Source organism: Podarcis vaucheri (genome assembly GCF_965113315.1).
Source record: "Podarcis vaucheri genome assembly, chromosome: 2".
NCBI lineage: Eukaryota > Metazoa > Chordata > Lepidosauria > Squamata > Lacertidae > Podarcis > Podarcis vaucheri.
Genome location: NC_138760.1, coordinates 5885978 through 5909420, shown reverse-complemented (window position 1 = coordinate 5909420; position 23443 = coordinate 5885978). Strand labels below are relative to the sequence as shown.

Here is a 23443-nt window from a genome sequence, read left to right as displayed (position 1 = left end):
TAAGAGTATATAAATTTGGAGGGCTACAATTTCATTACCCCCTGGAAGAAACACAGACTCCACAGGAAGTGTGGAGAAGATGGTGAAGTTCTTCCTGTGGTATTGAATCTGCCTGTAGGTTATTCACAAACGCAGGGTAATTTGATGCGTGGATCTAAGACTCCATTGGAAACCTCTTTCGAATGGAATCTTCTTTCAAGCAGGAGGAAGGCTTTGCTGAACTGAAAGCCACACCTTCTGCAATTTAAACCAGCCCTACAAATGAATATCACAAAAGTTAATAACTGACTACAACACAGCCCACCCACAAAATTTTGTTTTTTCATTTGTGACACTGCAACTGCCTGAAAGGATATTATGCCAATTCTTTTTCTCTTCATCAAGACCCGGCTGGTCTTCTGGAGGCAATGCTTGCTTACCAGGAGGCAAATGGCTCTTCAAAAGCCCTCCCTTTGATGGTAATGCAAAATTATTCCCGCCTGAAGAGCCTTCATGCAGGCTAAACAAAGATCCACTCTGGTCACAACCAGACCATACATTCAAAGCACACAGTTTCCCAAAAAGAATCCTGGGAACCAAAGTTTACCAAAGCCCCTCACAAAGCTACAATTCCCAGCACCCTTAACAAACAACAGTTCCCAGGATTCTTTCTTGCCATGGGGGGAGTCATGTGCTTTAAATGTGCGTTGAGTGTGCTTTAAATGTATAGTGTGGATGTGACCATAATCTTCTCTTACCTTTTCAATGACCACCATCCATTTCTACCCCTGAAGAAGCTCACAACTTATAACCAATTCGACGAATCCCACAAACATACAAACAGCAATGTATGATGGGGTTCCCTCATGTCTTAAAAGAAAAGTATCATTTAATAAAATTTGTCACACAATAAATGGATACAGTGGTGCCTCGCAAGACGAAATTAATTCATTCTGCGATTTTTTTCGTCTTGCGAAGCATGGTTTCCCAAAGTCTTCAAAATCACCAAAGTCTTCAAAAACCTCAAAAAAGGCTACCACACCGCATGCTATGAGTTGCTCCTCGAAGTCACCCTGGGTATTAACGGTTTTAAGAAAAAGGAAACAAACTTGCAAGATGTTTTCGTCTTTTTCGTCTTGCGAAGCAAGCCCATAGGGAAATTCGTCTTGCGAAGCAACTCAAAAAACTCTTTTGTCTTGCGAGTTTTTTTGTCTTCCAAGGCATTCGTCTTGCGAGGTACCACTGTACTATAACAGGCAAACCGGGCAGTTTCGAAGTTGCAGTTGTCATCTATCCCTAAGCAACCCCAACAAACCAAGGGCTCCATTTTATTTGTAAACAGGGGGTGGTGTTTAAAACTAGAAGCTTAAACACAAGGCCATACAAAATTCAAAACCAACTAATTTTGAGCCTCGTGAAGTTTTCCAGTTGAAAAAATCAAGAAAGCAGAAATGCTACACATCCTCAACCCCCTATATTGTTGAACAAGCATGTTATGAACAATTATTTCCTCTACGCAGAAGAATCACATTGTCCGAACACCACCTGAACTTCTAGAAAATTCAGATAAGCATGAACACCCCCAGATTCTGATCAGATTATTCCTGATCATATCTAGTGCCCCTACAGTTGTGTTACTTTCCTCCAGAAATTTCTCAGTTTTCCCCCCAATGAAGATCAGGCCCCTACAGTTTAGAAAGGAGATGGATTGAGCAAGGTGACTCAATGCAACCGGTCCAGCCCCAGCCCCCAGTTGCCAAACTAGAAACTAAAGACAACTGTGGCCATAGGTAACAAGACAAATAAGGCTTTATGACTCGGTATGAAAAGGCTTTTGTTTTATGAACCTTTAAGGAATGCAGCCCACTTGAGACAACAGCATTTGAGTATGAAATTTGTTTCCCAAGCCCTACCATGATTCTTACAAGTAGTGGAAGAGGGCCAAGTGTGGAAGTAAGGCAGGGAAAGGCTGAGGAGGGGGATAAAAACTATCAAGCGTCCCCAAAATTTCTGAAGTTGAATAACATGGGATGGGATCAAGGCACTCACACCTCTTTTCTTCAAGTACATGAGGTTAAGTTGCTATCGTGTAACAAAACGGATGAGTAGAAGTAAGCATAGCTATGCTGCTAGTTTAAGACTAGGGACTACAACTCCCAGCATGCCTTAGTAGGTGGAGGTATGCAGTTCAGCAAGATGGGAAGTGCTTCAACATCAGATGATGTGGCTATGTTTGGGGAAGAGTGCAATGCCTTCTAACCTGGGTAAATGGCTTATTGCTGCTGCCGCTGCCCAGAAATCACCTAAATTCCAGCGTCCCTATAAGGAAAGCTACATTTGGCGAGTGAAGGATCCCAAGCAGGGCCTCATGTTAGATGGGGAACAGTGTCCTGATTGAGAGCTAGCGTTGGGGGCAGGGTGGGATCAGCATACCAGTGTCAGCGGAGACCTATAAGGGATCCTTTCTCCTGCGTCACAATAATGAAAGGCAAAACAGAGGGAGGGGGTAGAGAGAGCACACGTGCCAGGCACTGCCCGTCACATGAACTGAGCCACATATGGCAGCATTCATCATTGCTAGACAGCTCAGTCGGAAGCCACATCCACGGAGTCAACAAACTGACCCCCACAATTTGCCTTGCTATTGCCCTTGCCATGAGACTGGATGATCTGCTTCAGGCTTTGACCAAACACAGTCTTGGCCCAACCGACTGTGATCTGCTTCTTTTCCAAAATAAAAAAATAAAAAATACCCAGGTGTCTTGTCCCTTGATTTAACCAGGAAGCTTTGTGCGTGGGAAGGCGCTGACACATCCCAGAATCCTGCTTCTGCCGGGTGCTACTGGCGCCCCCTTCAGCCGAGAAACAGCAACTGCATTTCCCACGGCAGCTTCTCAAGGCCCAGGTGGCCTCGCAGGCCCGACTAGCAGGATGCCCCAGGCCAGGTGTCACTTGGGGGGCGAGCCCACGAGGGCGCTCGGCCTCGCTCCGTGGCAGGCCCCCGTTCCGAAGCCTTCCTCTCCAGCGCTCAGGAGAGAAGGCACGACGCCTGTCCTCGCCGCCGCCGCCGCGGCGGCCACCCACTCGAGTGCCAGCCACCCACCCACGCGCGCGCGCTGCCTGGCAAGCGCACGCACGCAGCCCGCGGCTCCCCCCGGCACCCCCAGCCCTGAGCTGCCACCGGGCCCCCACCCCCGCCCGCCGCAGCAGCGCCAGGAGCCAGCCAGACACCCCCACATCGCAACGCGCGCGCTCCCGCGGCCTGCACGCTTCCCGGCACTCCCCCCCTCGAACCCCCGCACCCCGTTTAAATATTGCAACACCCCCTCAGAAAAACACCACACACACCCCCGCGCCATCTAACTCTGCCGCCCCTGGCCTTCCCTCCAACCGGGCAAAAGCGGGGGGGGGGTGAGGAGGGGGGGGGGAAGAAGCGCCTCCCGGAGACCCCCCCCCTTTCCTGGCCCACGCGCCCCCCCCCGCAAGAGGCTCTTCCCGCTGCCGCAATGGCCCCTCGCGCCCCCAGCCGGCCTCCGCGGGAGCCCCGCCGGCCTGCTTCTGTCGCCCGCGGCTGCAGTGAGGGCTCCGCCGCCCGCTTCCCGCCGGCCCTCGGCTCCCCTCCGCCCGGCGAACGGGGCCCGGGCGCCCACCTGCTCCTGCTCCTGCGCGCGCCTCCGCCTCCTGCTGCCCAGCTGACTCTGCACTCCCAGCCCCGCTTGCCAGCCGGAAGCAGCGAGCAGGCAGGCCCGTGGACACGACGCTCTCGCGAGAACGCGCGCATCCCCCCACCCTCCTCGCGCGCTACACGCACACACACACACTCACAAACCTGGGGGCGGCGAGTCTCGCGAGATGCCCCGCGCCACCGTCTCCATGGCAGCAGCAGCTGCGGCGGTGCAGGTGGGCAGGGCGGGGGAAGCGGCCCCTGGGCTGAGTTGGAAGGGGTCCCGAGGGTCATCTAGTCCAGCCCCCTGCAGTGCAGGAATCTTTCGTCCAACGTGGGGCTCGAACCCAGAACCCTGAGATTCAGAGTCTCGTGCTGTACTGACTGAGCTATCAGAGAGCCGGCACCTTTTGTAGGTCTCTCGTTCTTCTTAGCGGGTGCAAGATGATTTGCCGGAGCATCATGGCTGCATTTTGGAACGCACTGGTTTTCATGTCCCAGATTATGAAGCACAGTCAGGGCCAGCCTGCAGCAGGAGACGGGATGAAGGAATGGGGCTTAGAGAAGCACAAAGACAGTCGATACAAGTATGCAGGTATAAAATAAATATAAATACACATGATCCACAATTTTTAGTGTATTGATCTAAGATTATAACTTTTTAATACATTCAGTTTGGCAATGAAGGACCAACTCTGGTTTGAAATACACTGGGTTTAGCAGTCATTAAATAAGAGGGGAGAGAGGTTCCTCTTGTGGATCAGGAATTGGTGAAGTGGTGGGAAGCAGAGAGTAGGAAATGAATGGACAGTTCACCAAATGGAGAGCTGTAGAAAGCAGAGTCCCTCAAGGGGACTGTGCTTTTAACTTGTTCATAAACAAGCTAGAATTGGGATGAACAGTGACACGGCCAGGTTGGCGGATATATTAAATTGTCCAGGGCCAAACAAAAAATGTGAAGAGTTCCAGAAGGACCTCTCCAAACTGAGTGGATGGGTGGCAAAATGGCAAATGTAATTCAGTGTAAGCAAGTATAAAATATTTTGGGGGCATGTTGGGGCAAAAAAACCCCCAAAACCTTAATATGCTCATGGAGTTTGAACTGGCTGTGGTGACTGACTGGGAACACAGCCTTTGAGTCAATGAAGATGTTGACCCAATGATTATACAAATCAATGGGGCAGCCACATTTGGAATATACAGTGGTACCTCTAGTTAGAAACTTGATTCATTCCGGAGGTCTGCATTTGTAACTCGAGGTACCACTGTAATGTACAGTTCTGGTTGCCTCACCTCAAGAAGGATATTGTAGGTTGGAAGAGGTTCGCCAAGGGGCAACTAAGATGATCAAGGGGATGGAAGAACCCTATGAGGAAAGGCTGGAGCATTTGGGACTTTTCTTTTTTAGAGAAAAGTTGAGAAAGAGGTAAGATGGTAGAGGTTTATAAAATTACGTTTGACATGAAGAAAACAGAGGAGAGTTGTTGTTTTCACTCATAACTCTGGAACCCATGGACATCCAACGAAGCTGAATGTTGCAAGATTCAAGACAGATAAAGGGAAGTACCGTATTTTTTGCTCTATAAGACTCACTTTTCCCCTCCTAAAAAGTAAGGGGAACTGTGTGTGCGTCTTATGGAGCGAATGCAGGCTGCACAGCTATCCCAGAAGCCAGAACAGCAAGAGGGATTGCTGCTTTCACTGCGCAGCAATCCCTCTTGCTTCTGAGATTCAGAATATTTTTTTTCTTGTTTTCCTCCTCCAAAAACTAGGTGCATCTTGTGGTCTGGTGCGTCTTATAGAGCGAAAAATACGGTACTTCTTAACAGCGCATAGTTAACTCACTACCATGGGAGGCAGTGATGACCACCAATGTGGATGCTTTTAAAAGAAGATTAGATAAATCCATGGAGGAGGAGAGGGCTATCCATGGCTCCTAGGCACAATACCTGTGTTCTACCCTCACTGTCAGAAGCACTATGCCTCTGAATACCAAGCTGCTGGGAACGGCAGGTGGACAGTGGTCCTGTTTGCAGGTTTCCCTCAGGCATCTGGTTGGCCACTGTGAGAACAGGAAGCTCAACTAGATGAGTCACTGGTCTATCCAGCAGGCTCTTCTTATGTGAAGAAGCTTATATCAATATGATTATACGGACTCTATTCTTACTGTATTCATCTGGGAATTTCCATCTTGCTGGACTCCCATCTTGGAGAAGGAGCAGAATGGCAAAGATGCCCCAGCCTTGCAGAGCCTGTGCAGAGACCAGCAGAATAATGATAGTGGCTTGCAGTCCAGCTCTTGTGGCACAGAGCTAATGGACCACTGAGTCATGGCACAGTGAGTGCCCCCAAACAAACTGACCTCCAGCTTTTTGCCAGTGCAGTGGAAGCAAACAAGGCTAGCAAATGGATCCAGTGGATCAAATCCAACAATTAGTTAATATATTTAATTGAGGTCTCATCACGAGCATTATGAATATGAAAGGTGAATTCTGTAGCAACTGAAAAGACCAGTCCATCCCTATATACACTGTGAAGAAGGCAATTTTGGACATGCCTACCTACCCCATGGGACACGGGTGGTGCTGTGGGTTAAACCACAGAGCCTAGGGCTTGCCGATCAGAAGGTCGGCAGTTGGAATCCCCGCAATGGGGTGAGCTCCCGTTGCTCGGTCCCAGCTCCTGCCAACCTAGCAGTTCAAAAGCACGTCAAAGTGCAAGTAGATAAATAGTTACCGCTCTGGCAGGAAGGTAAATGGCGTTTCCGTGCGCTGCTCTGGTTTGCCAGAAGTGGCTTAGTCATGCTGGCCACATGACCCGGAAGCTGTACGCCAGCTCCCTTGGCTAATAAAGCGAGATGAGCGCCACAACCCCAGAGTCGGCCATGACTGGACCTAATGGTCAGGGGTCCCTTTACCTTTACCTACCCCATGCCTGTTGTTTTTGTCCATGGAGTTTTCTTGGCAGGGATACTGGAATGGCTTGCCGGTTCCTGTTCCAGGTGGATCACATTTAGTCAAAACTCTCCACTATGACCTGTCTGTATTGGGTGGCCCTGCACAGCATAGTTCATAGCTTCTCTGAGTTATTCAAGCCCCTTCACCATGACAAGGCAGTGATCTATGAAGGCTGATCACCAAAGAATTGATGCTTTTGAATTCTGGTGCTGGAGGAGACTCTTGAGAGTCCCATGGACTGCAAGAAGATAAAACCTCTCCATTCTGAAGGAAATCAGCCCTGAGTGCTCACTGGAAGGACAGGTCATGAAGCTGAGGCTCCAATACTTTGGCCACTTCATGAGAAGAGAAGAATCCCTGGAAAAGACCCTGATGTTGGGAAAGATGGAGGGCACAAGGAGAAGGGGACGACAGAGGACGAGATGGTTGGACAGTGTTCCCGAAGCTACTAACATGAGTTTGACCAAACAGCGGGAGGCAGTGGAAGACAGGAGTGCCTGGCATGCCCTGGTCCAGGGGGTCACGAAGAGTCAGACACGACTAAACAACTAAACAACAGCAACAACCTACCCCATACCTGGCTTTGCTGAAGGCAGGGGGTTGCTGGCACTGCTCATCAGCAAAGCCATGTGCAAAGAGCTCTGAAAGAACCAACAGTGAGGGTCCTTTGCTTAGCAAGGGACTCAGCAAGGCCTGACAATCTGCCAGCTCCCTTGCTAGATAGCACTATGCAGGGGGCATAGGAGCCAATTCCTAGGAGCCAAGGTCCCTTCGGCCCACCCAATAAAATATTTGAAAGGGCCAGCCCCCTCCCCCAAGTTAATGGGCATTACCGTTTAAATGGTGTGTGTGCCCAGCATCATGATTCATTATGAAGGGCTAGACTTACCTGGGTCCCCCAATATTTTTTTCAAGTTGGCATCAAGGGGCTTTGCAAGATGGTGCTGCTGAGATCCTTGGAAAGTGCCATCATGCAGAGTGCTTTGGAAGGAGCTTCACAAGACCCAATAAAATCAGATAACTTTTGGGTCTTGTGAAGCCCTTTGCAAATCACTCCACAATACCCTGTGGGCAAAAAAGTGAAATAATGTCAGACTTGGCCTGGGAAGGATGGGAGAAAATAATGATCTGATTCACTAGCTAGATCGAGCTCCACACTTCCACATGAATGTACTGTGGTGTAACCTTTCATGGGCTGCTTTTGGCTTTCTTCATGCTGAGGCCTGGAAAGTTTGGTAGATAAAGTGGTGAGAGATTTAAATAAAGTTATGCTTCCATATTGGGGAGCTGTATATTTTCAGAGAACTAATGGCAGATTAAAAGAGGGATTGCTGTTCATGTTGTGTGCTATCCTGCTTTTACCTGTGGTAAAAACATATTGTTGAGACAATGCAGAAACCTGCAAAACATGTTTGACTAGAGATGTATGTTAGCTATGGGAAATGATGTCTCTGTCAAACCATCGTCAGCTCAGAAAAATCTGTCTCCTGCCTGAGCTGTCCTCTTTCCAAAGAAGCCTAACAGTGCAAGCCCAGTGGTATTATTTCATATTGGAAGAGTTTCTGAGGGTCATCTAGTCTATGGTTACCAGATTTTTTTTCAGTGAATCTGGGGACACTTTTTTTTTTTTTTTAAGCCTAGTAGCAACAGGGAGTCAGTAGTGGGGACGGTGAGGCAAAAGACCCTGGGCCCAAGCACACATGCATATTGTATACAGGTACAAAGCCCTTCTTTCACACCCTGTGAAACATAAATGCGCAGAGGTTTTTTATCTCCTGGGCAATGGCTGCCCATCCATGACTCCCGAAGCTCCCCAAATCTCCTGCTCACTTCCCCCTTTGTTTTGACAGATTGGGGGAGGCTCGGGAGTTTCTCTGCCAGGCAAGGTGCAAAGCCCTACTTTCACACCCTGTGAAACATAAATGCGCAGAGTTTTTTAAAAACTGGGCAATGGCTGGCCGGCCGGCCTTGACTCCCAAGGCTCCCCCGATCAGCCAAAACAAAGGGGGAAGAGGGCAGGAGATTGGGGGAGGCTCAGGAGTCGCAGGCGGGGGGCTGTTGCCCAGGGGGGGCGCAAGGCGCGCAGTTTCTTTGTCAGGCAAGGTGCAAAGCCCTTCTTTTGCACCCTGTGAAACATAAATGCACAGGTATTTTAAAAAACTGGGCAATGGCCAGCCGCCCGCAACTCCCGATCAGTCAAAACAAAGGGGGAAGGGGGCAGGAGATCTGTACCGCCGGATGTCCCTGGTTCCCCTTTGGCAGTGATGGCAGCAGTGGCAGTCTCAGCAGGCCCAAGCCAGCCTGGTAGCGCAGTTGGCTCTGGCTGGCTTCAGGAACTGCTCGCTGCTGTGGCGCCCACCATTTTTCCTCACTGGAAGTCCCCATATAATGTGTCTTGTGTGCAACACATCATATGGGGACTTCCGGCAAGGAAAAATGGTGGGTGCCATGGCAGCGAGCAGCTCATGAAACTAGCCAGAGCCAACTGCGCTACCAGGCTGGCTCAGGGCTGCTGAGGCTGCCACCGCCACATTTCACGGGGACAGATTGCAAATCTGGGGACATTCCGGGGACGGAATTTGTCCGGGGACAGATTTGCAAATCCAGGGACTGTCCCCGGGAACTGGTGACATCTGGTAACCCCAATCTGGTCCAACCCCCTGCAGTGGAGGAATCTCTTGCCTTTGAGGCTCAAAGCCATGATCCTGAGATTAAAAGTTTCAAGCTCTACTGCCTGAGCTATCCCAGTCAGAAGTGCTGATAAGCATGCATGTCCCACTAATGTAGTGTTTACTTCTGAGTAAATGTGCACTGTAAATCTGTGAAGGCTACCTTTAACTTCCCATTACTTGTGTGGTGCAGAACTGCAACAAGCATGGCACATGCTAGTATTCAAAGCCAATTGCCATTGTTGTCAGTCTATGGAAAGTTCTCCTGTAGTGATGAAGATGATGAAGATGATTTTAAAAGCCCTAATGAAAACTGATCGTCATTTTAGAATGAATTTCTCCTGGTATACCAAATGATTGTAATTGTATTCTCATTTTTGCAAAGCTTATTTTGCCTAATATTTATATTTCCATAAAATTCATGTTTTTATGTTTGCATTTCTATGCACACTTTATCCCAGTATAGGCATTTTTGTACACATTACTTGGCTGGAGAACTGCATTGCAGAATTTGGGAAAATGTGAATTTCAAAGGATGATTGTGCTTCAGTTTGTGGATTGTTTCAGAAAGTGTGAATTAAGAAGCATACAGTGGACGCTCGGGTTGCAAATGTGATCCGTGCGGGATGCACGTTCACAACCTGCAGCGTTCACAACCCGCAGCGGCACGTCTGCGCACGCGCGGGTTGTGATTCAGTGCTTCTGCGCATGTGCAAAGCGCGATTTAGCGCTTCTGTGCATGCACGACCACCAAAACCAGGAAGTAATCTGTTCCGGTACTTCCAGGTTTCGGCGCGTCTGTAACCTGAAAAAACGCAACCTGAAGCATCTGTAACCCGAGGCGTGACTGTATTTGCCTTTAAATGTGAACCGAAATCCTACTTTTGCTGTGAACATACTGTGAGGTGACATGGACAGAAGTTCACCCTGTGCCCCCTCCCTGCCCAGTGGCCGAATGCTGAGGCACCCCTCAGTGGCACCCACAATAACACACCTCTCTCCCCTACTGCTTCCCCTCTCTTTCCCCCACTGTCTCACACATGCAGTTGGCTGAGCTTTCCATGTGTTCAGATGCAACCACTCCCTGCTGAAGTGCACAGAGAAACTCAGCAGAAGTGAAGTCATGGCTGCGGGTGGAGACCAAGCTGAGTTCAGCAAGTAGGCCTGGTCCAGCCTGACTCACAGCTTGTGGGTCCCTCTTGGGCTGGGACCAGGATGAGGACACTGGCAAATGGCTGGGGATCTCAGCCTTCAGATCACAGAAAGCTTAAACTCAGTCTCTGTGATCTTTCAGGTGCACTGGAGTAGACAATAAGTGGGGCAGGATATCCCGTAATTGAAAGCACTAGTCAGCAACTAGATTTCCTGGTCTGCTACTATGAGAAGCAAATGGGGGAAAGTGGAGAAGTGCTTCAAATCCCACCCCGTAATTCCCACCAAAATCTGTTGCCACTGCCACCAGTTGCACCACTTTTTTTTAAAGAAAAACACTTTCAGGATGGCGAGAGGGTGGCAAAAAGCACCTGCCTTACCCAGGCACGTTTTCTGAACTCCCAATTGTGGATTATGGTGCAGCCGAACTGGGAGTGCAGGAAGGTTGCAGCTGTGAAAATGTCCCAACTGGATCTGAAGATGCGTTCGGACCAGTGTGTGTTGTGTTTGTGCCATTTGCTGTAGCAAACTGCAGAAGGCGGTCCACTCCATGCCACAGTCCATGATCTGCCACTTTGCTTTCCCCTTCCCGGTCCGCCCCCCCCCAAAAAAAAGCATGAGGGAGGGGAAGAGACATGAGACCTGATTGGCTGGAAGAGAACCACACTGTTCCATTTCATAGACATTTCCCCCCTTTTCCTTCCTCATTATCTGATTGTTTTAAAGAGTGATTTGCTCCACTGCAACTTCCAATCATTCACCTACATATTTAAAAGCTGTGTTTCACAGTGGATCTTTTCTGGCAATCTAACGGTTGCATGCTTCTGTAAAGAGTGTCAGAACACAAAAAGAGTGTTGGAAATAATCCAACAATTTGGACAGGTAGCTGGATTTAAATTGAATAAACAAAAAACTAAAGTCTTAGGGAAAAATCTAACAGACATGGAGAAGAATAAGTTTCAAGAAGAGACAGGTTTGATGGTGGTTAAGAAGGTGAAATATCTAGGGGTTAATTTAACATCTAAAAACTTGAATTTGTATAAGGACAACTATGAAAAATGTTGGTCAGAAATCAAAAAAGATCTAGAAATATGGTCAAATTTGAGATTGTCAATGCTAGGCCGAATTGCAGTGATTAAGATGAATGTATTGCCTAGAATGTTATTTTTATTTCAAACTTTGCAGATTATTGACAAGATGGACTGTTTCAAGAGGTGGCAGAAAGACATTGCGAAATTTGTCTGGCAGGGCAAAAAGCCCAGAATAAAATATAAAATATTAACAGATGCTAAAGAAAGAGGGGGATTTGCCCTGCCGGACTTAAAATTGTACTATGAAGCAGCAGCATTCTGCTGGCTGAAAGAATGGATGCTCCTCGAGAATACAGATATCTTGGACTTAGAAGGTTTCAATAATGCATTTGGTTGGCATGCATATCTATGGTATGACAAAATTAAAGTGCATAGTGCCTTTAAAAATCATATTGTTAGGAAAGCGCTGTTCAATGTTTGGATGAGATATAAAGATCTGTTGGAAAACAAAACCCCTAGATGGTTGTCACCTTTAGAGGCTAAGGCACACAAGAAAGTCAATATGGAGGTCGGATGGCCAAAGTATTGTGAGATTTTAGAACAGGATGGAGAGAAATTGAAATTAAAGAGCCATGAAAAACTAAAACCCAAAGTACAAGATTGGCTCCACTATTATCAAATAATGGAGGTTTTTAAACAAGACAGGAAAATTGGCTTCCAGGTGGAAAAATCAAAACTTGAGACAGAACTGTTAGAACCCAATACTAAAAATTTGTCAAGAATGTATAACCTGCTGTTGAAATGGAATACACAAGATGAAACAGTTAAATCAGCTATGATTAAGTGGGCACAGGACATTGGTCATAATATTATGTCTGCTGACTGGGAAAGGTTGTGGAACACCGGTATTAAATTTACGGCATGTAATGCCTTAAAGGAAAACGTGATGAAAATGATTTATAGGTGGTACATGACCCCAGTTAAGCTAGCAAAAATTTACCATTTGCCTGATAACAAATGTTGGAAATGTAAGGAAACTGAAGGTACTTTTTATCATCTTTGGTGGACATGCCCGAAGATTAAGGCTTTCTGGGAAATGATATATAATGAAATGAAAAAGGTATTTAAATATACCTTCCTTAAGAAACCAGAGGCCTTTCTCTTGGGCATTGTCGGCCAATTGGTGCCAAAGAAGGATAGAACTTTTTTCATGTATGCAACAACAGCAGCAAGAATACTGATTGCAAAGTATTGGAAGACACAAGATCTACCCACCTTGGAAGAATGGCAGATGAAAGTGATGGACTATATGACATTGGCGGAAATGACGAGCAGAATTCGTGACCAGGGAAAGGAGACTGCGGAAGAAGACTGGAAGAAATTCAAGATTTACCTTAAGGACTATTATAAACTTGATGACTCTTAGAATGTCGAGATTTTACAGAGAGAAAGGGTTGCAGTAATATAAGATTAGATTAAGAAAGGACTATGATGAATTAGGACGGGAAAAAACATTTACAAGTTGCTATAAAAATTTGGACATGAGGATGCAGAAAGGGGAGGTATGGGGAAGTCCGTGGAAAGAAGTTTATGAAAGGACATTATGAAATTATACTTGTTTGTTTGTCTTTTGTTTTTTAATGTTTGTTTGTTATAAAAACTTCTGTAAAACCAATAAAAATCTTATATAAAAAAAAAAGAGTGTCAGAACACGTCGAAGGAGAAATAGAGTAAAAAGGTTCTTATAATCCGAGTCCCGGAACATTTACAGATGCTGCTTTTAACCCTGACACATCAGTAAAAAATGAATCTTGAGTTCCTTTGAGCATGTGAAAAGTGCCTTTCCCTTAGCCACAATCTCAGCAGTGACATACATGACTGCAAACAAGGGGCAAAGCTTCCAGAAAGGCCTTGAGGTCTGGAACCTCTCCTTAGTAATTAACTACTGGAAAGGAAACAAGAAGGAAAGCGCTCTGAGCTCGGAGGCAGCTACAACTTTGTAGAAGCCCACTGTGTTAAGGAAGCCCGACATGGAAGGATCTGCTGGAAAATCTCCGTGGTGTCCGTATCATCAGGCAAGGCGAAAAAAGTGTCATAAAGGGTGGTGATGGGGAAAGACAGAAAGTTCTTCTGACCCACAGGACACAAATCCCCATTAAATGAATGGAATGAATGGAACTAATCTCAAACCACACTTCATTTTCAGAGACTGCAGAGAAGCTCTCTTGCATTTGTCCCTAGAAGGTGTGCCAGACACCAAGGATCTTTCCTTGCAAACTGCGCTGAGATTTCAATACACTTGAGTGATATATAAACGTTGCTATTTTGGGGGCAGGGGGTAAAATGCCATTTGGCTTTTCCACCTCAAAATGTCTTAGGCTGCATACACATCAAAAGTTTAAGGCACCCCCCCCCAAGAATCCTGGGAACTGTAGCTTGTTAGGGGTGCTGGGAATTGTGGTGTGAGGGGAACTACAGTTCCCAGAAAGCATTGTGCTTTAAATGTATGATGCACCCTTGTCCATCCTCTTCTTTCCCAGCCTTGCGCACGTAAAGGATACAAGGGAGGGTATCCATTGTTGCTGTTAACCCTTCCTCCCCCATTTGCAAGTAGCCTTTTCTTCCCTCGTTGCCTTAGTGGGTGACAGCCAAATGTAGCGAAGCCCCCACCCCCATAATCTTCTAATTCCAAACAAATCCTTGTGCAAGAAAGCAATGCTTTGTTTTAATTTCGGTTTATTGGAAGAATCTCTGAGCATCAGTTCCATCTGGAAAGAAGCATCATCCTGGGGCTGGTGGGACCTGCAACCCTGCAGTGGCCGCGTAGTAAATCACCCCATGGAGCTGGCTGCAGCAAGCGCCTTTCCCCGAGACCAGAGCCAGGGCCTGACAGAAGTCGAGAGGAATTTTGAGAGGTTGTGGTTTGGGTTGGAAGGAGATGTTCTGGCACCGAAACACTGACATACACACATCAAGCTAATTGCAAACACACACGCGCACACACACACTCCATGCTGATCACATACACTATTATCACATGCGCTTCCCACGCTTACTGGACACTCACTGGGATGTGCCAGTAATTCCTGAGGCTCCACATCTGGTTGCACTATTGAAATAATATATGGTCTGCTTATGACACACACTTGTGTTGACAGTCAGGCTTCCTATATGCACTGGGCTGGACATTTACATTTTGTGACATTTACCTGTAGTAGCAAGTTGCTATCTGTCTTCATGTTACACCAGGGACAGACTGCAGTCTCTCTCCCTGCCAGCACCCCATATTTCCTTGCTCCTTTTCAGGATTTAAGTCAGTCCTTTTGCAAGCTCAAGGAACCACACTGAAGCAGTTGCTGAGGAACGCCTGTGTGTTGTGAGGAGTCCTAGGTGCATCCCGCTTCAAGCAACAGGCCCGTTGGAACTCACACAAACTGGGAGCATGGCTAATCCTCTCCCAGGGCTGCAGTGGAAGACTGGTGATGGTGGGCAAGCTGTCTTCCAATGAAGCTTGCTGATCCCACCCAGGAACTTGTTGGGCTTCCAAGGTGTCCAGGAACAGTCTGAAAAGCAATGATTTAAGTCATGGCTCCAGGGCCAGCCCTGACATTTAGGCACAGCAAGGCCACCATCGCAAACAGCTGATGCTGGGGGCAGCAACCCCCTAGTGGTTCCTTGCTGCCTTGGGTGCAGTGGGGGACACAAGCCTGTTGTCTGCCAGTCCAGTTGGCCTCTGTACTTGGGTTGGGGAGAGGCACCTTCACCTTCAAGACTAATGCTCAGAGCTCATTCATACTATCGTTTAACCTGGACGGTAAGCTTCCTGTTCGTTCACTAATTCTCGGCTGTCCACACGACTTTCTCCTCCAGTCGGTGCCTTTCCACCCTTTCACCTCCCTTAATCTGCATTTTCTTATACCTTCTCCTTTTCAGTGTATCCGTGGAGTAAGAAAATCCAGGGAGGAGAAAATGTGAGAAGGCAGTGATTCGGAGGAGGTCATGTGGACAATGAAGAATTATAATCCACATTAACGTGAGTGACACGGCAGCTAAAAAAGCCAATGCAATTCTGGGCTGCATCAATAGGAGTATAGCATCTAGATCAAGGGAAGTAATAGTGCCACTGTATTCTGCTCTGGTCAGACCTCACCTGGAGTACTGTGTCCAGTTCTGGGCACCACAGTTCAAGAAGGACACTGACAAACTGGAACGTGTCCAGAGGAGGGCAACCAAAATGGTCAAAGGCCTGGAAACGATGCCTTATGAGGAACGGCTAAGGGAGCTGGGCATGTTTAGCCTGGAGAAGAAGAGGTTAAGGGGTGATATGATAGCCATGTTCAAATATATAAAAGGATGTCACATAGAGGAGGGAGAAAGGTTGTTTTCTGCTGCTCCAGAGAAGCGGACACGGAGCAATGGATCCAAACTACAAGAAAGAAGATTCCACCTAAACATTAGGAAGAACTTCCTGACAGTAAGAGCTGTTTGACAGTGGAATTTGCTGCCAGGGAGTGTGGTGGAGTCTCCTACTTTGGAGGTCTTTAAGCAGAGGCTTGACAACCATATGTCAGGAGTGCTCTGATGGTGTTTCCTGCTTGGCAGGGGGTTGGACTCGATGGCCCTTGTGGTCTCTTCCAACTCTATGATTCTATGAGTCTATGATTAAGCAACTGTATGGTTGAGCCCTCAGTCAGAAGAAACAACAACAGGGAGGGAAGACTTTGAGCCTAAACAGAGTGTTTTTTCCCTTGCCACTGGGTGACTACATGTGGGATTAGGGAATGACATCTGAGTTAGAGGAAGCAACTTACATGAAAGTCTGGGTTTCAGCACCTTTCATTTTGGGAACTAACTTTAGTCCTGTGTATTTGTCAGGGGTTCAGGAGCAGAGGCGAGGGCAAGGGAGGAAACAGAGAGCGAGGGGGAGGAGGCAGAAGAAAGGATGAGTGACGACGACGACCCGAGATCTCCGAGTCTGTCCAGTGAATCAGAAGATTCACAAAGAGGAGCACCAGTGGCAAGGGCAAGGGGGGAGACTAGGGGGACACCCCAGGAAGAAAGAGCCAGAGGGGACTCAGAGGGGAGCAGTTGGAGATCGGGACCTACGTCACCGCCAGAGAGTAGGGAAGAGGAAGAGCGCCTGGGAACTAGCGCTGGCAGCTCACAACAGGAGGGAGGGCACGAGTCAGGAGTGGCCACACCTTCATCGGGGAGCGAAGTGACGGTTAGACGGAAAGTGGAAGGTTGGGCGCGCGCGCCAAGTTCAAATGCACAGGAAGGTGGCGCAGTAGGCAGCCCGGAAAGAGAGCCAGGTCCTAAAGCCCGGCGCAAGGAGACAGGGGAGTCAGGGGGGTCAGCGTCAGAAGAATCCCGGAAGGGAGAGACCCAGGGGGGCAGAGGGACCCAGAGGAGAACTGTCAGGCGGAAAAGGTGGAGCAGGGCTAGGATATTAAGTTGGTGCGCAAGGGGCGGAGACTCAGAAGGAGCTTCGCCGACCTAAGCATAAGGCGTAGGGTTGCACGCAGCAGCTCAAGAATGGAGACTGTAACTCAATAAAGACTTTTAATCAACAACCGCTGGCTAGCGTGATCCTCTGTGAGCTAGGATCTGGAAGTAACCCTGACAGTAAGCTCCTTCTCTTCAAATTGTGGACATCCACGACCTCGCGGAGAGGAGGGAAAGCGGGTGCCTACAAGAAAGCTCACGAACGGTAGACAATATGACGGCCGAACAGCAAATAACGGAACTCAGAGACGCGGTTTCACGACTGACTGCCGAGGCGGTGGCGTCCAGGAAGAGAGAGGAGGACGCAGCGGCCGCCTACAGGGATCTCCAGGTCAGGTTGGACGTGCTTACGAAGCAGGGGCAACAGACACCCAAATCAGAGGGGATTGGGTTGGGGAGACGCACAGGCAGTCTGGTCTCGCACTTCGATGGGAATTTGCAACAGTACCCCAATTTTAGAGCAGACGTAATGTGTGCACTACAACTACTGCACAAAGACTTTAGAGATGAACAAGAGAAAGTGGGGTTCATCATGTCCCATTTGCATGGAGACGCTAAAGCATGGCTGCGCAATTTGTGGAGGGATAAGGATCCTGCGCTCCAAAATGCGGACGCCTTTATTAAAGCGATGGATGGCTGTTTTTTATCAAGCATTGACGTGGATCTTGCCCGAAGGGAGGTGCACGGACTAAGACAAGGGAGGGCCAGCGTACGGCAATATCATGCCCGCTTTTTCGCTTTGGTCAGTGCCCTGGAATGGGACAGAGATTCGGCTCCCGTCAGAGACCTTTTTTGGGAGGGCTTGAACAGCTCGGTGAAAGATGAGATTGCGAGGGGGGAGAGACCCCGGACCACGCAGGAGATCGTTCAGAGGGCGCTGGCGGTGGGAGTGCGGCTGGAAGAACGTCCGTGGAGCAGGGACGAAGGGCGCAGCGGGCGCGAACCAGCCAGGGGCTCCTCCTTCCTTCCCAGAGAAGCAGCGCGTGCGCAATCCACGCCCCCAACAGGGGGAGGGGTGGAACCGATGGAGGTTGGGAGTGCAAGGGCTCAGTCAGCAGCCAGAGCCCTAGCACCGGCAGCAGTGAAAGCGAAGCCTCCTAGAGGGAACAGGAAGTGTTACATCTGCGAGGATCCAGGCCATTTGGCGAAAGAGTGTCCCCGGAGGCTCCACAAGCACACTGCAGCCTCAGCAATGGTGACTGCAGCAACGCAGCAAGGAGAACCACAGCAGGGAAACGACGATGTCTGGCTGGAAGAGGAGGCACTGGGGCCCAGCCAGACGTGTCAGTGAAGCAGTCCCCAGAGATTTTACCGCCCATGGACCCCCTCCCGCCCAAGCCAGTAGTGAGGCTCACCGCATCGCTCCAGCTACCCAATGGAATCACCATGGACGTGCCAATCACCGTCGACTCGGGAAGCAATGCAGACTTCATAGGGCAGGACTTTGTCGACCGGCACGCTATACAGTTGCTGCCTGCCGCGCTGCCACTGCAGGTTGTCACGGTGGATGGCAGGGAGCTGTTAGGGGGGCAAGTGGTGAAGCAGACGCCACCTATGGTGCTGCGGCTTGGAAATCACAAGGAGATTATCAGCTTCAACGTCACTCAACTCTCAGACACGCCTATCGTATTGGGCATGAGTTGGCTGGACAGGCACAGCCCGACGCTGGCTTGGTACCAGAGGCAGCTGACCTTCGGCTCTTCCTTTTGTGCTGAACACTGCATCATGCCCCAGCAAGAAGGGGAGCAAGAGGAGTCACAGCTGCTGCTCGGCACGCTGCAAGCGATTCCACACAAGTACGCAGAATTTTTGGAGGTTTTCTGCGAGAAGGAGGCAGACAAGCTACCCCCCCACAGACCATATGACTGCAAAATTGACCTGCTGCCGGGGGCGGCGCTGCCCAAAGGGAAGCTGTATTCCATGTCTGAAGACGAACTGCAGGAACTCAAGGAGTTCATTGATCATAATTTGAAACGCGGTTTCATCCGAGAGTCCCAGGCAGCGGGGGGCAGTCCTGTATTCTTTGTGAAGAAGCGAGACACGCCCCAGAAAAGGCTCATGGTGGACTACCGCATTTTGAACAGTGTCACCAAGCCGTCGGACTTCCCCATGCCCCGAATCGACGACCTCCTCGCGAAAGTACGCAAGGGCAGCGTGTTCACCAAGTTGGACCTGCGAGGGGCGTACAACCTGATTCGCATGCGGGAAGGAGATGAGTGGAAGACAGCCATGTTCACACCCCTGGGCACCTACGAATATAGAGTTATGCCTTTTGGATTGCAAAATGGCTCCCACGTTTTTCAAGCTTTCATGCATCACGTGTTGGCGGGGCTCCTCTACAAGACGTGCGTCTGTTTCTTGGATGACATCCTGATCTTTTCGGAATCGCAGCAGGAGCATGACAGACACGTCAGGGAAGTGCTGAGCAGGCTCCAGCAACATAGGCTTTACGCCAAGCTGGAGAAGTGCCAATTCGACGTGACGGAGGTGGATTTCCTGGGATACAGGTTGTCTGACAAGGGGCTCGCCATGGACAGCGCCAAGGTTCGAGCGGTGTTGGATTGGAAAAGCCCACGCAACCGGAAGGAGGTCCAACGATTTGTCGGCTTCGCGAACTTCTATCGCAAGTTCATCAAAGGCTTCGCTATGCAGACTGCAGCCATTACAGACACACTCAGTTCCAAGAAAAAGAAGTTCATCTGGACAGCGCAGGCGGAGCAGTCCTTTCAGGCACTCAAGCGTCTTTTCGCCTCGGAGGAACAGCTGCTTCATGTCGATCCTAGCAGGCCGATGAGAGTTGAAACAGACGCCTCGGACAGGGCCGTCGGAGCAGTCCTGCTGCAGAAGGACCCACAGGGGGTTTGGAGGCCCGGAGCGTTTTACTCCAGGAAGCTCAGCAAGTCCGAACAGAATTACACCATCTGGGACAGGGAGTTGCTGGCTATTCATGCAGCGTTCAAAGCATGGAGGCACTTCCTGATTGGAGCCAAGCACACGGTGCAGGTCTGCACGGACCACAAGAATCTGGAGCACTGGCGCACGGCACAGTTCCTGAACCAGAGGCAGATACGTTGGGCTGAGTTCTTTGCGAATTTCGACTTCCGAATAGAGTATGTCCCGGGGGACACCAACATCATGGCGGACGCGCTATCCCGTAAGCCACAGTATCTGGAGGACGCCACGCCAGCGGCCGCCATGCACATCTTCGCGCCAACAGTGTGGGCGTGCGCTGCGGCGACAGTGGACCTGGAGGCGGTGCGACAAGCGTTGCAGAATGACTCTTTCGCGCAAGCAAAGATGGCTGAGATGCGAAGGGGCACGGCAGCGACCAACGGGTTCCAGCTGAGAGATGGATTGCTCATCCGCAAAGGGGCCATCTACGTGCCGGGAGACGAACTTCGCGCCAAGGTACTGCATCAGCTGCACGACGCGCCCACTGCCGGGCACTTTGGCAAGGAGAAGACGGTGGAATTAGTCGCCAGGGATTTCTGGTGGCCCGGAATGAGAGGGGAGGTCGCGGACTACGTGGCGAGGTGCGACACCTGCCAGAGGGCCAAACCAGTGCACAGACCGCCGGCCGGACTGTTGGAACCGCTGCAAACTCCGGTCGAGCCATGGGAGAGAGTCGCCCTGGACTTCGTCACGGATCTGCCCAGCTCGAGGGGCAAGACGGCCGTGCTGGTGGTGGTGGACTTGTTCTCCAAGATGGCGCATTTCATCCCGTGTGCGAAGGTGGCCACGGCGGAACAAACCGCCAAACTGTTCATAGACCACGTGTTCAAGGTTCACGGTCTGCCACGGTCTATTCTGTCCGACCGCGGGCGGCAGTTCATCTCGAACTTCTGGCAGAAGCTGATGGGCTTCCTAAACGTCAAGATCAACCTGGCGTCGGCGAGACACCCGCAGACCAACGGGCAAGCGGAGCGGGTCAATGCCATCATGCAGCAGTACCTGAGATGCTATGCGAATCAACAGCCTGCGACGTGGGTGGATTACCTGCCGCTCGCCGAGTTCGCCTACAACAACACGAAGCACGTGTCCACGGGGGTCACGCCGTTCTTCGCCAACAACGGGAGGCACCCCAGAACCTTCCCAGGACTGGAAAGAATGGTGGAGGGGGAGCCGCAGACGGCAGATGCGTTCGCGTCGGAGTTGCAGGAGGTCCACGATCAGCTGCGGCGGCACCTGGAGCTGGCCAAACACGCATACAAGGTGCAGGCAGACAAACACAGAAGGGTTGGCGAAGAGATCCAGGTGGGAGACTGGGTCTGGTTAGCAGCCCACGCAGTGCCGGCCAGGTCGTTGGCCAAGAAGAAACTAGGGCATAAGCAACTGGGGCCCTACCAAGTCGAAGAGCAGGTCAACCCGGTGGCTTTCAGGCTGGCGCTTCCGGAGGGTTCCAGAATGCATCCGGTGTTCCACAGATCGGTGCTCACTCCCTACAAGGCACCGCACAGGTTTCAGGAACCCGGCACGGCGCCGAGTCCGCTCCGAGAGGGAACCAGGCAACGGGGAGTGGCACAGGAGGTGCGCCTCAACGAAGTCACGGAGATTTTGGACTCCAGATGGGGGGAAGAGGGGGTAGAATACCTTCTCGCTAAGGAGGGCACCCCGGCCAATGCCAACAGCTGGGTGCCGGGCTACGCTCTAGATGAACCTCTGCTCAAGGAAGAGTTTCATGCCCTCTTTCCCCATAGGCCAATGCCGGCGGACTTTTTCGACGACTGGCTTTTCACGCCCACGCTTTCAGCCAGCACGTTCCGGGGGTTCGACTCGGATGAGGAACCGACACGAGACGCCCGTTCCCCGGAGGGGTCACCCTCGGGATCTGCCTCAGAACCCTCGTATTGGTGGGATGATCGACCAGAGGAGCAGTGGCGCAGGAAGTGGCTGGAGGGTCCAGGACGAGCTACGCCTACAGAAGGAAGCGAGGGAGAGACCGACATGGACTTTTTCGGGGACAACCAGGGTCTCGAGCACGGCGGCACGGAGATGGAAGCAGAGGTGACCGTCGTTGACGAGAGCAGGGAGGAAGAACCGGGAGTCTGCGGATGGAGGCCGGCCACGGGAAGCGAACTGTACCCGACATTCGTCCCTTTGACACTGCAGCACCCAGTTCCCGCACCGGAGGGAGGGGAGGGGGGAAGGGGGGGCTTTGAGGGGGGATGGATGTCAGGGGTTCAGGAGCAGAGGCGAGGGCAAGGGAGGAAACAGAGAGCGAGGGGGAGGAGGCAGAAGAAAGGATGAGTGACGACGACGACCCGAGATCTCCGAGTCTGTCCAGTGAATCAGAAGATTCACAAAGAGGAGCACCAGTGGCAAGGGCAAGGGGGGAGACTAGGGGGACACCCCAGGAAGAAAGAGCCAGAGGGGACTCAGAGGGGAGCAGTTGGAGATCGGGACCTACGTCACCGCCAGAGAGTAGGGAAGAGGAAGAGCGCCTGGGAACTAGCGCTGGCAGCTCACAACAGGAGGGAGGGCACGAGTCAGGAGTGGCCACACCTTCATCGGGGAGCGAAGTGACGGTTAGACGGAAAGTGGAAGGTTGGGCGCGCGCGCCAAGTTCAAATGCACAGGAAGGTGGCGCAGTAGGCAGCCCGGAAAGAGAGCCAGGTCCTAAAGCCCGGCGCAAGGAGACAGGGGAGTCAGGGGGGTCAGCGTCAGAAGAATCCCGGAAGGGAGAGACCCAGGGGGGCAGAGGGACCCAGAGGAGAACTGTCAGGCGGAAAAGGTGGAGCAGGGCTAGGATATTAAGTTGGTGCGCAAGGGGCGGAGACTCAGAAGGAGCTTCGCCGACCTAAGCATAAGGCGTAGGGTTGCACGCAGCAGCTCAAGAATGGAGACTGTAACTCAATAAAGACTTTTAATCAACAACCGCTGGCTAGCGTGATCCTTTGTGAGCTAGGATCTGGAAGTAACCCTGACAGTATTACTTATCTCCAGACACTTATTATGGATAGGATTTTAGGTATGGTATTTAGATTTTAAACATGGCAGAAATCCATTGTGTACATTAATCTACAAACATAGATTATGTGACATAGAATATTGTCTGGGGGTTGACAAACAAAACTGAGTCATGCCGCAGCCTAAGGTAACGCCAGCAGAAGAACTGCCATTTCGTAAAACATGTTTTTAAAGAACAAGACAAAGATGAATATATAATGGTCTCTCTTTTTTTGAAAAAGTGGGTCTCATGTTGCAGGATAGGATTAAAGCTGGTACCTCACCTTGTTTCTAACACAGACAGGTACATACTCTGTCACATTGCACATCACACCTATAGGATACACAGCAACAGGTGTTTATCTCGCTCAATACACAAAAGCTGCATAGCCAAGGTCACATACAAATGTGAACATCTTCCATGCCACACATACACACGCTCATGTATAAATGAATATACCATGGGGGTAACTGCTATTCAAAATTCAGATCCAGTCTAAAATTCAGAGCTTTCTTTTTGGGAGTCTGTCTGTTGCAATG

At 50.2% G+C, this 23443-nt stretch overlaps 1 long non-coding RNA gene across 1 annotated transcript; it reads left to right on the top strand.

Annotated features, from left to right (window-relative positions):
* Positions 1-10148: 10148 nt before the first annotated feature.
* On the top strand, positions 10149-13334 carry LOC309526112. Its single transcript, XR_014216673.1, has 2 exons — positions 10149-11273; positions 13173-13334. It is a non-coding gene; the product is annotated as an uncharacterized lncRNA (long non-coding RNA).
* The last annotated feature ends 10109 nt before the right edge of the window (positions 13335-23443 follow it).